The sequence below is a fragment of the Pan troglodytes genome, chromosome 18 (assembly GCF_028858775.2).
Source record: "Pan troglodytes isolate AG18354 chromosome 18, NHGRI_mPanTro3-v2.0_pri, whole genome shotgun sequence".
Taxonomy (NCBI): Eukaryota; Metazoa; Chordata; class Mammalia; order Primates; family Hominidae; genus Pan; species Pan troglodytes.
Genome location: NC_072416.2, coordinates 45,712,579 through 45,727,050, shown reverse-complemented (window position 1 = coordinate 45,727,050; position 14,472 = coordinate 45,712,579). Strand labels below are relative to the sequence as shown.

At 37.0% G+C, this 14,472-nt stretch overlaps 1 long non-coding RNA gene across 1 annotated transcript in view; it reads right to left on the bottom strand.

Annotated features, from left to right (window-relative positions):
• The window catches only part of LOC129137462 (uncharacterized), a 114,393-nt gene that overhangs the window by 99,147 nt on the left and 774 nt on the right, over positions 1-14,472 (bottom strand). The window lies entirely within an intron of this gene.

Below are 14,472 nucleotides of genomic sequence, written 5' to 3'. Positions count from 1 at the left end.
AAATTATCAGCTATAAATATTTATGTACATGTCTCTGTGAACATGTATTTATTTCTCTTGGGCAACTACCTAGGAATGGAACTTCTGGGTCATACGGTAAGGGTGTGTCATGAAGTTCAAGATACTACCATATCTTGTTTTCCAAAGTGACTGCACTATTTTGCATTTTAACCAGCAATGAGTGAGACTTACAATTGTTCTACATCCTCATCAACACTTGGTATTGTCAGTATTTTTCAGTTGAGCCATTCTAGTAGGCAAGTCATGGTAGTTTTTAATAAGCTCTGATGACTAGTGATGTTGAATCTTTTCATATGCTTATCGGCCATGCACATATCTTCATTTGTAAAATGTCTGTTCACAAATTTGGTCCTTGTTTTACAAAACCTTCTTCTCCCTCCTTTTTCTTGGGGGGTGGGGACAAAGTCTTACTCTATCACCCAGGCTGGAGTGCAGTGGCATAATCTCAGCTCACTGCAACTTCTGTCTTCTGGGTTCAAGCGATTCTTGTGCCTCAGCCTCCTGAGTAGCTGGGATTACAGGCGTGCACCACCACACCTGGCTAATTTTTGTATTTTTAGTAGAGACAGGGTTTCACCATGTTGGCCAGGCCAGTCTCGAACTCCTGACCTCAGGTGAACCACCCGCTTCGGCCTCCCAAAGTGCTGGGATTACAGGCATGAGCCACGGTGCCTGGTCTATGAATATCTTTATGCCAATCTTGATTGCTATAGATTTATAGTAAGTCATAAAATCAGATAGTTTAGGTCTTCTAAATTAATTCTTCTTTTTCAGATTATATTAGCTATCTAAGTTCTTTTTATGTAAATTTTTAAATCTACTTGTCAATTTCTTCCAAAAGCCTATTGGTTTTTACGCTTCTCAGAGCCAGGAGCATCCCAGATGCAGAGTCCAGAACTGGGAGGATGTGGTACTGAGGGAGCCCAGAGCGGATGGAATAACAAGGAAGGGATTTGCCTTCCTGCTTGAAGCATCTAACGAATCTGACAAAGTATATTAAAGAAAGTGTCTCAAGACACTGGACATCAGGTAAAGATGAATAGGGATCCCTGAGAGATGGGATACAAATTAGACGAGCCCTACCTTTGAGGTGCTCTCCTAGCTATGGCCTGGAGAGCATTTCCAGACACAGCACACGGACAGGCAACCCAGGAGGAGCACAAGAGTCTCCCTTAGCTGAACTAGGATGGGGCATGGGGGACCCTGGGGCTGAGGCTGCTAGAATTCACAAGGCAAGATACTGAAGAGAAGAGAGCTGCAAAGAAATAGAACTCCAGAGATCTACAAAAGTTTCAATACTCTTCAGCGTGTGCATGTGAGAAAACTATCAAAAGGATTAGAGGGAAAAATCCCTACACGGGGTGGGAATAGTGCCTGTTCATACCATCTGGAGTGGAAAATCTTCATAATTACAGGGATTGGTAGAATATTCAAGAGTCTTGCCTCACAGTGGAGAAAATTTTACCCTAGACTAAATGTTGCTCTGCTCTCTCCTTACAAAGCTTAAAGGAAGACCCAACAGGATAAAATTGTTTCCAAGTCACTTAACTGCATCCTAGAATGAACTCAAGTATATTTATAGGAATACAATAATGTACAGCCCTCAACAAGAGAAATTTCACGAAGCTTGGCACACATTCAAGAATAACGAGGCATGCAAAGAAGTAGGACAAATGCAACCATAATACAGAGAAAAGCCAATCAAACAGACCCAGTAATGACACTGATGATGGAGTTAGTAGACAAGGCCTTTAAAACAGTCATTATAACTGCGTTCCATATGTTTGAGAAACTTGAACATGATAAGTAGAGACATGGAAGGTAAGAAAACACTCAAATTGAACTATTTTTTCCCATCTTCTTTTGTTCATCTTTGTTGTCATTTTATTTCTCATTCTGTCTTCAAATCCATTTATCCTTCCTCTGTCATAGCCATTTGGATTTTCATTTCATTCAGTGAATTTATTTTTATTTCAGAGACTGTATTTTTCTAGAATTTTAAAATTCTAGAATTTTTATTTCTGTTTATCTGCTGAGGGTTCTTTTTCTATGCTGAGATTTTCATTGACAATATGTTTTGTTTTACTTCATTGAGAATACTTAGAAGAGTCACAGTCTCTTGAGAATATGTTCTATTTTCTTAGTTCTATGTATGTTAATATTGGATTATATCCTAGATATTATGAATGTTAAGTGAAAATTTTTGATTCTATTATTTGTTCTCTTATAAGTGTTTTTTCCTTTGTTTTAGCAGATAATTTTGTTGCCTGGGCTTACCCTTCAGACTCTGCTTCTTGAACAGTGTCAGTGGCTGTAATCTCAGTTCAGATCTTTCATCTTTAACTGAGTTGCTTTGAGTCTTCTGCATAGGTGTGGTTTGAGAGTCGGTCAGACTGGGTACACAGAACGGCCCCCACCACCGCAATTCTCTTCAGTGTTCATAGTAGTCCAGCTTCAATTTTCTGGTTCCCCAGGCCAGAAAGAAGGGATGCTTGTTTGTCCACATGCACCCCAACAGCTGCTGTGTGCACTATATGGAGCCACAGGGATGGGACCTTTCCTGGGCAACTTCTCATCTCCCCTGTCCAAGTAGGTGGACACTTCACATTGGTGTCTGTCTGCTTCTCTTCCTCTCCCACACTTTAAGGCAATTACTTTTGTATTATGTCCAGGTTTAATATCTGCTTCCTCATAAGAGGGAGGTTGGGTGGGTTACTCAGTATGGCCTTGGTCCATCATAACTGGAACCTGGACCAGGGAGAAATGTATTTTTGGAAAGAGTATTAGATGAGAGTCAGTAAGCTGGATGGCAAAATGTTCTAACACATTTATTACATAACTTCTTTTTTCCCCATGGAGTTAACCAGTTTTGTCATATGTTAAATTCTCAAGTACTGGTACTTATTTTGAATTCTTCTATTTTCCTGATCTGTTTATTCCAACACAACTATAACATTGATTTTAAAACAGTGACTTCCTGGTATAATCTTAAAAGGTGAATTTTCCATCATGGTTATTCTTCATAGCTTTCTGGCTTATTCCTAGGTACTTTTTTAAATACATATTCTAGGATTATTCATCCAGATTTTTAAAATATTTCTAGTAGTAATTGGAATTACATAAGGTTTACATATTTACTTAGAAAAAACTAATACTTAAAATAAATCATCCCCTTCAAGAACAAGTTTCTTGGGGAGACCTTCCTATTGTCAATATGATTTTCTAATTATCTTCAAATGGTCCTGTGCCTTTAAAATAATGTAAATTTTATTCTAAACACTATATAACCTGTCTTTTATAAATAATGCTTTCACATTTTTATGTACTGATTTTTAGGGCAATGTATTTCATTTTTTATATTATTCATATCCAGCCATCTTTCTAAAATTTCATAGCTTTTTTAAAAACAATTAAAAAATCCTCATAAGCCAACCTTTGAATTTTCTGAGTTTATAGATAACCATTAGCAAAACAGCTATAACTCTTTGTTTTTCCAATATTTATACCACTTATTTCATGCTTTGCATTGTTGCATTTTTACAGACTTAGTACTAAATACTGACCACACTATGCATCCCTTATCAATTGTCAGATTAATCAAAATGAGTTTATTTGCTGTTCATTTTTGCTGTTGGAATTTTTAGATTATGATTTATTTTCATAATTCAAGTAGTTTCTTTTTATTGCATAGCTACTGAGTTTTATTAAATATTTCTGTATCTGTTAATATAATATGACTTTCTCCCTTACTGCATTATTATAATGGATTACACTGATAGATTACAATATTGACCTTGCGTTCCTTGAATAAATCATATTTAGTTATTATTTTTATACATAAATTCTGAAAGTATTGGCAAATAGAGTTTAGCAATGCTTCTATATTCATAAGGAACATTGGTTTAAATAAATTTTATACAAGAATTATCAGGAATTGGTGTTCAAATTATGCTGGTTTCATAAGGTGAATGCATGAGGTTTGCATTTTCCATGGCCTGAAATACCTAAATAACATGGGAATGATCTATTCTTTAAAGAATAAATTCATCTTGAGAATGGTACCAATCATAGAACTTGAATCAACTTTGAGGCTTTCCTATGGCCATTAGTTTATTCAAGTTTTCTAATTTCTGAGTAAAATTTAGTGATTTTTATTTTGCTAGGAACTATTTCCTTTGGGTGTTAAATCTGGATAACATAGAGTTGCACACAGTATTATTTTGTAATTTTTAAAATGGTTATAGTCCCTTGTGCCTTCCAAATCTTGCCTATTTTTGTCCTCTTTTTCTTGCCTTAATTAAGCTTGCAAATGTTTCTGCTTTATTGGTTTTTTTCAAGGAAACTATTTTTTGGATTTATCTTTTCCTTCTTCTGTTTCATTATTTCAACTTTTATCTCTATTAATTCCCTCTTCTTAACTTAGTTTATTCCATTCCTTCTTCTAACTTTATGTAATGAATATTTTGCTCCTTTCATATTTTTGTCTTTCTTTTTTTAAAAATGAAGGCATTTAAAGCTCTAGATTTTGGAGTTCAGCTTTTGATGGGTTCTTTTATTTTGTCTGTGATTTTTTAAAAAATTCTTCTCTAATTCAAGGGTTTTCTAAAAATATGCTTTTACTTTCCAAATAAAATTTTTCCTTATTATTGTTTTATTATTTACTGCTAATTTTATTGCATTATTTGAACTGCCAAGTAAAAAGGGGTCCCTTGAGAATTTCCCACCCGCCTGAGCACTAAGAGGTTGGGGTGGAGCCTCAGGAAGTTTGTGCTTTGCAGGAGGGAAGATCCTGGCTTCTCCTGTTCCTGGGTGGTGACCTGACATTCATTTGCTGAGGTGGAGAGCCTGTTAGGAGGACTCCATCGCACTTTGCTAAGTTGTTTTTCCTTGTTCTTTTTCACCCAATAAATTCCACTCCTCACCCTTCTGTGTGTCCATGAGCCTAATCTTTCCTGGTTGTGTGACAAGAACCCAGTTTTTTCTACAACATTATAATCAGAGAATGGTCAGAAAATTTTAAGGTTTTCTTCATGGTCAAGACCATTTTTTAAACATGTATTCAGACATAGAAAAAAACTCCTTTTGTATTCAAATGATGCAAAGTTCTATATACAATTATCATATCAAGTTTGAGTGTGGCCAAATTCCTTTTCAAATGATTTTTTTCTTAATTTTGCTCAAAGGTACACTGGAACCAACTGGAAGAGCACTAAATTGTCAAAGCTGGAACATTTTGAGCAACAAAATAAATAAAGTAGTATAGAGTGATAGCCTAATGTGTAAACTAAATAACCATGAATTCATTCTGATATAAATAAATGATTGAATAAATAAATGATTGGGGGAAAATAGATAAATCTCCCTGGAGAATTCCAAATAATCTACATAGCAGCTCTAGCCTTGAGTATATATGGAAACTAACTACCCACCTCTTCAGTGTGGGCTGTGCCTAGTGACTTCCTTCCACAAAGTATAGAACAGACGGGGGAAGGATGGAGAGCAACCTTACAGTGGAGAAACATGACAGGTGCTACTTCATCCATGTGATCAGGGTTAGCATCTGCATGATAACTCATGCCAATAGTATGTCCCCTTGATATAATGTACTGGGAGTGGCACTTTACCTCTGCAGTACTCTCCCAAAAACTCCAGTCTAATCGTGAGAAAAATATCAGACAAATATCACTGGAGGGGCCCTGCAAACTATTTGACTAGTACTCAAAACTGTCAAGGTTGACACATCAGCAAAAATGTCAGAATAAGGACCTGCCAAAGCTCTCTCTCCATAAATGCAATGTTTAAAACTGGCAAAAATCATCATCAGTCAACTCTTTCAAAACCCTGGAAATTAATATCAGGCTTGCAGCAACTTTGAAAGCATTTAGCCAAAAATGCTTTCAAACAAACAAAAACTCTGAATTTCAGTAAGAACAGCAAGCCTTGTGGCATTTTAGCTTCTTATTTCCATTCCCCATTCCACAGCACTGGGGAAGCCTTGAAAAATAACAGCCTGCACTCCTGGTATAAGAAGGGGCAGAATGCACTTACAGTGGGAGCTGAGTGATGAGGACACATGGATACATTAGGGGCACAACACACACTGGAGCCTGTCTGAGGGGAGGGGATGGGGGTAGGGAGAGCATCAGGAAGAATAGCTAATGGATGTTGCGCTTAATACCTGAGTGATGGGATGATCTGTGCAGCAAACCACAATGGTACATATTTACCTATGTAACAACCTGCATATCCTACACATGTAACCCTGAACTTAAAATAAAAGTTGAAGAGAAAAAGAAAGAAGGAGAAGAATGGGGCTGGAACTCTTTCTCAAAGCCTCAGTACCAAAAAGAAGTCATTATTTGACCATTGTAGTTGTTTCTTGGAAGACCCCACTCAAAGGTTTGTCTTTATTTGACTTCACTAGAATTATCCCAGTGCTAGAAATTTCTCTCTGGAAGACATTTGTCAAATGTTTTAAAATCTTGGCTACTTCAGGCAATGGATAACAGTTGGGGCAAACAATAGACTAATCCACAGCTTAAAAGGAAATGCTGAGGAATGAGATTTCCATAGATGCCAAAAGACCACGGACTAGACATGGAGCTGTGCACATGCTCAGGAAAGACCTGAGACTTGAGGCTCTAAGCTCTCAAAGCAGAATGATTTTGAGGCTTTGTGAAAGCAGAAAGTGAAAGCTGAGGCAGAGTTGTAAATTGCTTTGCTGAGTTTTGAAGCTGTGCTTCAACGTGCACTCAGAACCCACTGGCAAATACACAGAGACTTATTGGCTCCAGGCATTTAAGGTAATGTCTGTCTAATCAGCTGACCACTAAGCTAATCAAGTAGAGACTTCAGTGTTCACATATGAAAAAGACAGACTTTAGAGGATTCGTTCAGAAGTCACTAAATAGATAATATAAACTACAACAAGCAGCACCAGCAAACCCTGTGTAATGGAGAGAATCTGATTTCCAGAGTTACCATATTTATTATTTGAAATGTCCAATTTTCAACAAAAAATTATGATATGCACAAAAGAAGCTATGATCCATACATAGGAATCAAATGAAAATTGTCTCTGAGGAAATCCAGACTTTGGACTTACTACACCAGCTATTTTAAATATGTTCAAAAAGTAAAACAAACAAACAAAACACCATGTCTAAAGACCAAAAGGAATCAGAAGAGCAATGTGTCCCCAAAGAGAAAATATCAATAAAGGGATAGTAATTATAAAAAGGAACCAAGTAAAAAAGCTGGAGTTAAAAGCGTAACTGAAATGAAAAAGTCATTAGATGGGCTCAATATAGGATGTAATGCAGATGTAAGCAGGCAGAAGAAAGAATCAGTAAATGTGAAAAATAGCTCAATTAATATTATTCTTTCTGAGGAATAGAAAGAAAAAAGAATGTAGAAAAATGAACAGAGCCTCAAAGACCTATGGAACCCTGTCAAGCACACCAACACAAGCATAATGAGAGTCTCAGACAGAGAGGGGGGAGAGGAAGAAGGAGAAGAGAGGACGGGCAAGGGCAGAAAAATATTTGAATAAATTATGAGTGAAAACTTCCCAAATTTAATGAAAGACATTGAATCTACACACCTAAGAAGCTCAATGAACTCTACATAGTATAAACTCAGAGATACACATCTGGACACACCTTAAATGGTCAAAAGACAAAGAGGGAATATTGAAAGCAGCAAGAGGAAAGTGACTCTTAACAAATGAGGAATCCTCAATAAGATTAACAGCTGATTTCTCATCAGAAACCTTGGATATTAGCAGGCAATGCTATGACATATTGAAAATGCTAAAGACAAAAACTGTTAATCAAAAATTCTATATCCAGAAAAACTCTTTTGAAAAATGAAGGGGAATTCTAGACATTTCCAGTTAAACAAAAACTGAGAGAGTTCATTACTAGTAGATCTGCTCTACAAGAAATACTGAAGAAAGTCCTTCAGGCTGGAATGAAAGGATATAGGACAGTAACTCAAATCCACATGAAGAAATAAAGCATATCAGTAAAGTTAACCACACAGTTAAATATAAATGACATTTTAAATGTATTTTTTGTTTGTAACTCCATTTTTTTCCTGTCTGATTTAAAAGACAACTGCATAAGGCAACAATTATAAACCTGAGTTGATGGGCACAAAGTGTATAAAGATGTAATTTTGGACAAAAACATAAAGAAAAGGGGAAAAGAGATATATAGGAGCAAGGTCTGTATACGTTATTGAAAATAAGTTGATATTAAGCTGAATTCTCTTGTTATAAATTAAGATTTTAATGGTAATTTTCAGGGCAACCACCAAGACAAAACTCAAAAATCTATAGTAAAAGAAGTGATCATGGAATTTAAATGATTCACTGAAAATGTCTAGCACAAAAGAAGGAGGTAATGAAGGAAATGAGAACCAAAAAATACACGGAATATAGAATACAAGTAGTAAAATGGCAGACATAAATCCTACCTTATCAGTAACTACATTAACTGTACATGGATTAAATGATCCAATTAAACATACGGATTGGCTGAATGGATTTTTAAACTATGATTCAACTATATGCTACCTACAAGAGACTCATTTTACATTCAAAGACGAATAGGTTGAAAGTAAAACATAAAGAAAGCTAGACCATGAAAACAGCAACAAAAAGAGAGCTGGAGTTGCTATACTAATATGAGACAAAATATTCTTTAAGACAATAATATTACTATAGACAAATTGTAACAACTTATTTAGGAGTGTATTATTTACTTTCCAAATATGTGTGAATTTTTCAAATTTCCTTCTGTTATTGATTTCTAATTTCACTCCACTGTGGTCAGAAAACATACTTTGTATGATCTCAATTCTTTTAAGTCCGCTGAGACTTATTTTATGGCCTAACGTGTATTCTATCCTGATAAATGCTCTATACGCACTTGCAAAGTATATGTATTCTGCTGTCATTGAGTGGAGGGCTGTATAAATATGTATGTATGTATGTATGTATGTTAGGTCTGGTTGGTCTATAATGGTGTTCAAGTTTTATATTTCCTTTTTTATCTTTTACTTAGTTGTTCTATCCATTATTGAAAATGGAGTATTGAAATCTCCAACAATTCTGCCACTGATGGGAGAAATAGCAGAAGGAAGGAAATAATAAACATTAAAGTGAAACTAAATTAAGAGTGGAAAAAATAAAAATCAATGAAACCAAAAGCTAGTTATATGGAAAAATCAATGAAACCAGAAGCTAGTTATATGGAAAAATCAACAAAATTGAAAACTTTGATCTAGACTGACAAAGAAAAACAGAGTAAAATTACTAAATCAGGAATGAAAGAGAGGACATTACTATCAACCTTACGAAACCAAAATAATTATAAGGGGATACTATCAACAAATGTATATCAACAAACTATATAACTTAGGGGAAGCTTGTCTCTTGGTAGAAACCAGGTGGCTTCCTTGATTAATTCTACAAAACATTTAAATACATGAATTCACACCAATTCTTCACAAAGTCTTTCAAAAAAATAGAAGAGGAAGGCCAGGCACAGTGGCTCACACCTGTAATCTAGTGCTTTGGGAAGCCAAGGAAGGAGAACTGCTTGAGGTCAGGAGTTCAAGACCAGCCTGGACAACATCATGAGACCCTGTCTCTATAAAAAATTTAAAAATTAGCCAGATGTGGTAGCAAGCACCTGTAGTCCCAGCTACTCAGTTGGCTGAGGCAGGAAGACCACTGGAGCCCAAGAGTTTGAGCCTGCAGTGAGCTATGATTGTGCCACTGCACTACAGTCTGCATGACAGGGCAAGATCCTGTCTCTCTAAAAAAAAAAAAAAAGAAAAAGAAAGAAAAAAAGGAAAAAAAAAAGGAAGGAAGATTCATTATCCTAATACCAAAACAAGACAAAGACATCACAAGAAAAGGAAATTACATGGAAATGGGTGCAGAGGTCCTCAAAAAAGTACTAGGAAACCAAATCCAGCAGCATATAAAAAGGATTATAAATCCTGACCAACTAGAATTTATCCCAGGAATCCAAGGTCGGCTCAATATCTGAAAATTAATCAACGTAATACATTTCATCAATAGAATAATAAACAAAAACCAAATGATTACCTCAATAAATGCTGAAAACCATTTGACAAAATCCAGCACCCTTTCACAACAAACTAGTTTTAGGGCTCAGAAAATGATACCCCAAAGTGAAGGCCTCAGAGCAAGCCTCAGAAGTAAGGTTTCTCTCTGACCTTCTGCCCTCCTGTCTCTCACCCCTCTTTCTCTCCAGCAAGCCATAGAAATTAGAATTCCTCTTTCCCAAGGTGGATCATAGAATGCTTTTTCCCAGAAGCTAGTTATAAAACATGAAAACATTACTCTAATCTTCCCCCCACCTTTCTGTGTAAAAGCTGGCCATAAAGAAATTATATAACCTACCTTGTTTGATAGTAAATCATAAGACCCCCATTCCAGAAAGGGATGCCTCATACCTGAGAAGAATTAATGCTGTATAGAGAGAGTCCAAGAAGAATCTGAATAGTCAGGCCTTGCTGGGTTTCCCCACCTCAATCTACTAGCATTAAATCAGAGCCTTGATGTTCAATCATATTTCTATACTGCTGTTCTTTCTTTACCAAATCTAAGCATAAAAATGGATAGTTTTCCCTGTATCTTTGGGTCTTTATTCTAAACCCTCCAGTGTTATATAAAACTATAATTAAATAAGTCTGTTATGCTTTTCTCTTTTTAACCTGTCTTTTGTTATGAGTGTTGGCTGTGACCTTTATGATGTCAGGGGAAAGGGATAATCTTTTTGCCCCTAGACAAGGAATACAAGGGCTCTTATTTAACCTGATGAAGGGCATCTGGAAACCCACGGCTTACATAATACTTAAAGGCAAAAGACTGAGTCCTTTCCCCAAATCAGAAATAAGACATGGATGCCCACTCTCACCACTTCTATTCAATATCATAGTGGAGGTTCAAACCAGGTGATTGGTCAAGAAAAAGAAACGAAGGACATCAAGACTGGAAAGGAAGAAGTAAAATGATTTCTATTCATGGATGATATGATCTTAGAGAAAACTCTAAAGCATCCACAAAAAACTATTAGCACTAATAAACGAGTTCAGCAGGGGTGCAGGATACAAGATCAAAATGCAAAAATAATTGTGTTTCTCTACTCTTTCTTTCTTTTTCTTTAATTTTCTTTTCTTTTCTTTCTTTCTTTTTTTTTTTTTTTTTTTTTTTTTTTTTTTTTTTTGACAGAGAGTCTCGCTCTATTGCCCAGGCCAGAGTGCAGTGGTGCAATCTTAGCTCACTGCAACCACCACCTTCTGGCTTCAAGCGATTGCCCTGCCTCAGCCTCCCAAGCAGCTGAGATTACAGGTGTGCACTACCACACCCGGCTAATTTTTTTTTTTTTTTATAGTGGAGATGGGGTTTCACCATGTTGGCCAGGCTGGTCTCGAACTCCTGACCTCAGGTGATCCACACACATCAGCCTCCCAAACTGTTGGGATTACAGGCGTGAAATACCATGCCTGGCCTATACTCTTCCAATGAGAAATTCAAAAATGAAATTAAGAAGAGCAATTCCATTTACAATAGCATGAAAAAGAATAAAATACTTAGAAATAAATCAAACAAAAGAAATGCAAGATTTGCACACTGAAAACTATAAAACATGATGAAAGAAATTAGCCTAATTATTCCTAATAATCAAAAAGTGAAAATCACTCAAATGTCTATCAACTGATGAATGGATAAACAAAATATAGTATATATACATATACACATTAGAATGTTATTCAGCCATAAAAAGGATTGAAGTATGATACCTGCTATACTATGAATGCGTCTTGAAACCATTATGCTAAGTGAAAAAATGCAGTTACAAAAGGCCACGTATCATATTATTCTTATGTATTTAAAATATCCAGATTAGGCAACTCTATAGAGATGGAAAGTAAATTAGTTGTCGCCTAAGGCTGAGGGGATGAGGTGACTGGAGGGTGATAAAGGGTACAGGGTTTCTTTCTAGGGTGATTTAAATGTTTTTAAATTGATTGTGATGATTATTTCACAACTCTGTGAATACTAAAAAACATTGAACTGTACACTTCAAATGGATGAATTGTATGGCATGTGAATTATATCTCAATAAAGACGTTACCAAAAAATAAACAACTGTCACGGTCATCAAAAACAAGGAAAGTCTGAGAAACTGTCACAGCTAAGAGGAGACTGAGGACACTTGATGACTTACTATAATGTGGGATCCTGATGGGATCATGAAATAGAAAAATTAAGGAAATGCAAATAAAGTACATATTTACTTAATAATAATCTATCAACATTGGCTCATTAATCACAATAAATGTACCATCCTATTGTTAAGATGTTAACAATAGCAGAAACTGCCTATGGGGTCTATGTACTATCTTTGCAATTTTTCTTTCATCTAACACTATGCTAAAATTAGAGTTTATTTATTTCTTTAGAGACAGAGTCTCACTCTGTCTGTCGCCCAGGCTGTATAGTAGTGGCACAATCTCGGCTCATTGCAACCTCTGCCTCCCAGGTTCAAGTGATTCTCCTGCCTCAGCTTCCCGAATTGCTGGGACTCCAGGTGTGCGCCACCACACTCAGCTAATTTTTGTACTTTTCGTAGAGACAGGGCCAGGCTGGTCTCGAGCTCCTGACATCAAGTGATCCACCTGCCTTGGCCTCCCAAAGTGCTGGGATTACAGGTGTGAGCCACCACGCCCGGCCAAGTTTACTTTTAAAAAGACATCTTTGCAATTTTGAAAGAGGTGCTTGAGAAGTCCATTTAATTACATTTGTATCAATTCTCCCTTGCTTTACATATTTAGTTGCTATTGTTTTTGTTGCACACAGATTTGACTTATTCACACATCATAGCTTTTATCAGTAGCTTTTTATGTTGTTCAGTGCTCTTTCCCCTAAATCCCATGTTAATTTTAATAAGGCTATTTTAGCAGCCCCATGGCACACATGGTTTCTGCGTGGCCACAGTGAAGTGGCATCTTTGGTACTCTTACTCACCTTCTGTCCTCATCATAGACTACTTCGGAGTCTCCACCACTTTAAGACTTCGGGAACTTTTTTGCTTCACCTATGTCCCCACCTCCCAGTTCATAAATTTGCTGAATACTTATTAGAATCCCCCACATCCCTTCTATTTCAAGGATTTTTGCCTTTGCTCGCTCGTGTTTCATGACAGCAACCTCTCCACATCCATCCATAGTGCTTTGTTATTTGCCTCATTTTTCTGGTTTCCTGCAACTTGAGTTGCGGGGGGCAGTTAGTGATTTCTTAACTATTTTCTTCAGATGGAGCATGTGGGTGATATAAACCAACGTTTGCATAAAGAGAATATTTTTAGATCCTTTTTTAACATTTTATATCCATTTTTAAACCCTTCACTACTTCAGAAATCAAAGGAATCCTGAAGTTTATGAACAATTGAAGAAGGCGTTAATGAAGAGAGATCGCAATTCAAACTGTCTCTCTATCCCTTGATGTCTGCAGAAGGGTGGGAAGATCTGTTTCCAGTCTGGGAAAGGTGGAGGTTTTTCTCTTCCTTGAGAGACTCAGAAATCTCCAGGAGTGGTCTGAGTGCAGTGGCTCACACCTGTAATCCCAGCACTTTGGGAGGCTGAGGTGGGCAGATCACCTGAGGTCAGGAGTTTGAGACCAGCCTGGCTAACATGACAAAACCCTGTCTCTACTAAAAATACAAAAATTAGCTGGGTGTGATGGCACACACCTGTCATCCCAGCTACTTGGGAGGCTGAGGTAGGAGAATTGCTTGAACCTGGGAGGCAGAGGTTGCAGTGACCAGAGATTGCACCACTGCACTCCAGCCTGGGCAACAGAGTGAGACTCAGTCTCAAAAATAAAAGAGAAAGAAATCTCCAGGAGTGAAGACAGAAACTGAAGGAGCAGCCAGAAAGTATTTAATGCAAATGTCAATACAGTCAGCCTAAGTAGAGGCCAGCTCAGCCCATTGGAAAGGGAGTTGAAGGTAAATAGAGCAGAGGCTCTGGGAAAGGAGCCAGCCAAGCCAGCCCAGGTGATAAGAGGTAGACGGTCCTTTTTTGCTCTCACCTCAGAGCCCTCACCACGCAAGGCCTGGTTTTTCAAATAGCCTTCCTTACAGATAAAAGCCATGCCTCAGTACAAATGAATTCTTGCTCTGATACCACTCAGATGTATTTTAAAGCATTGTTCCAACAGACTGATTCCACAGTAAAAGAGAGGAAGGGCGGGGTGAGAGAAAGGAGCCCAGAAGTTTCCTTGTCTGTCTCTATGTGAATCCGCCAGGCCTTTGTAACAATCACACTTAACTTGAGAGTATCTGGAAGAACGGGCCATTTTTCATTTTCCAGAGAGAATGGCCAGCACCTATAGCTTTAATAGATCCA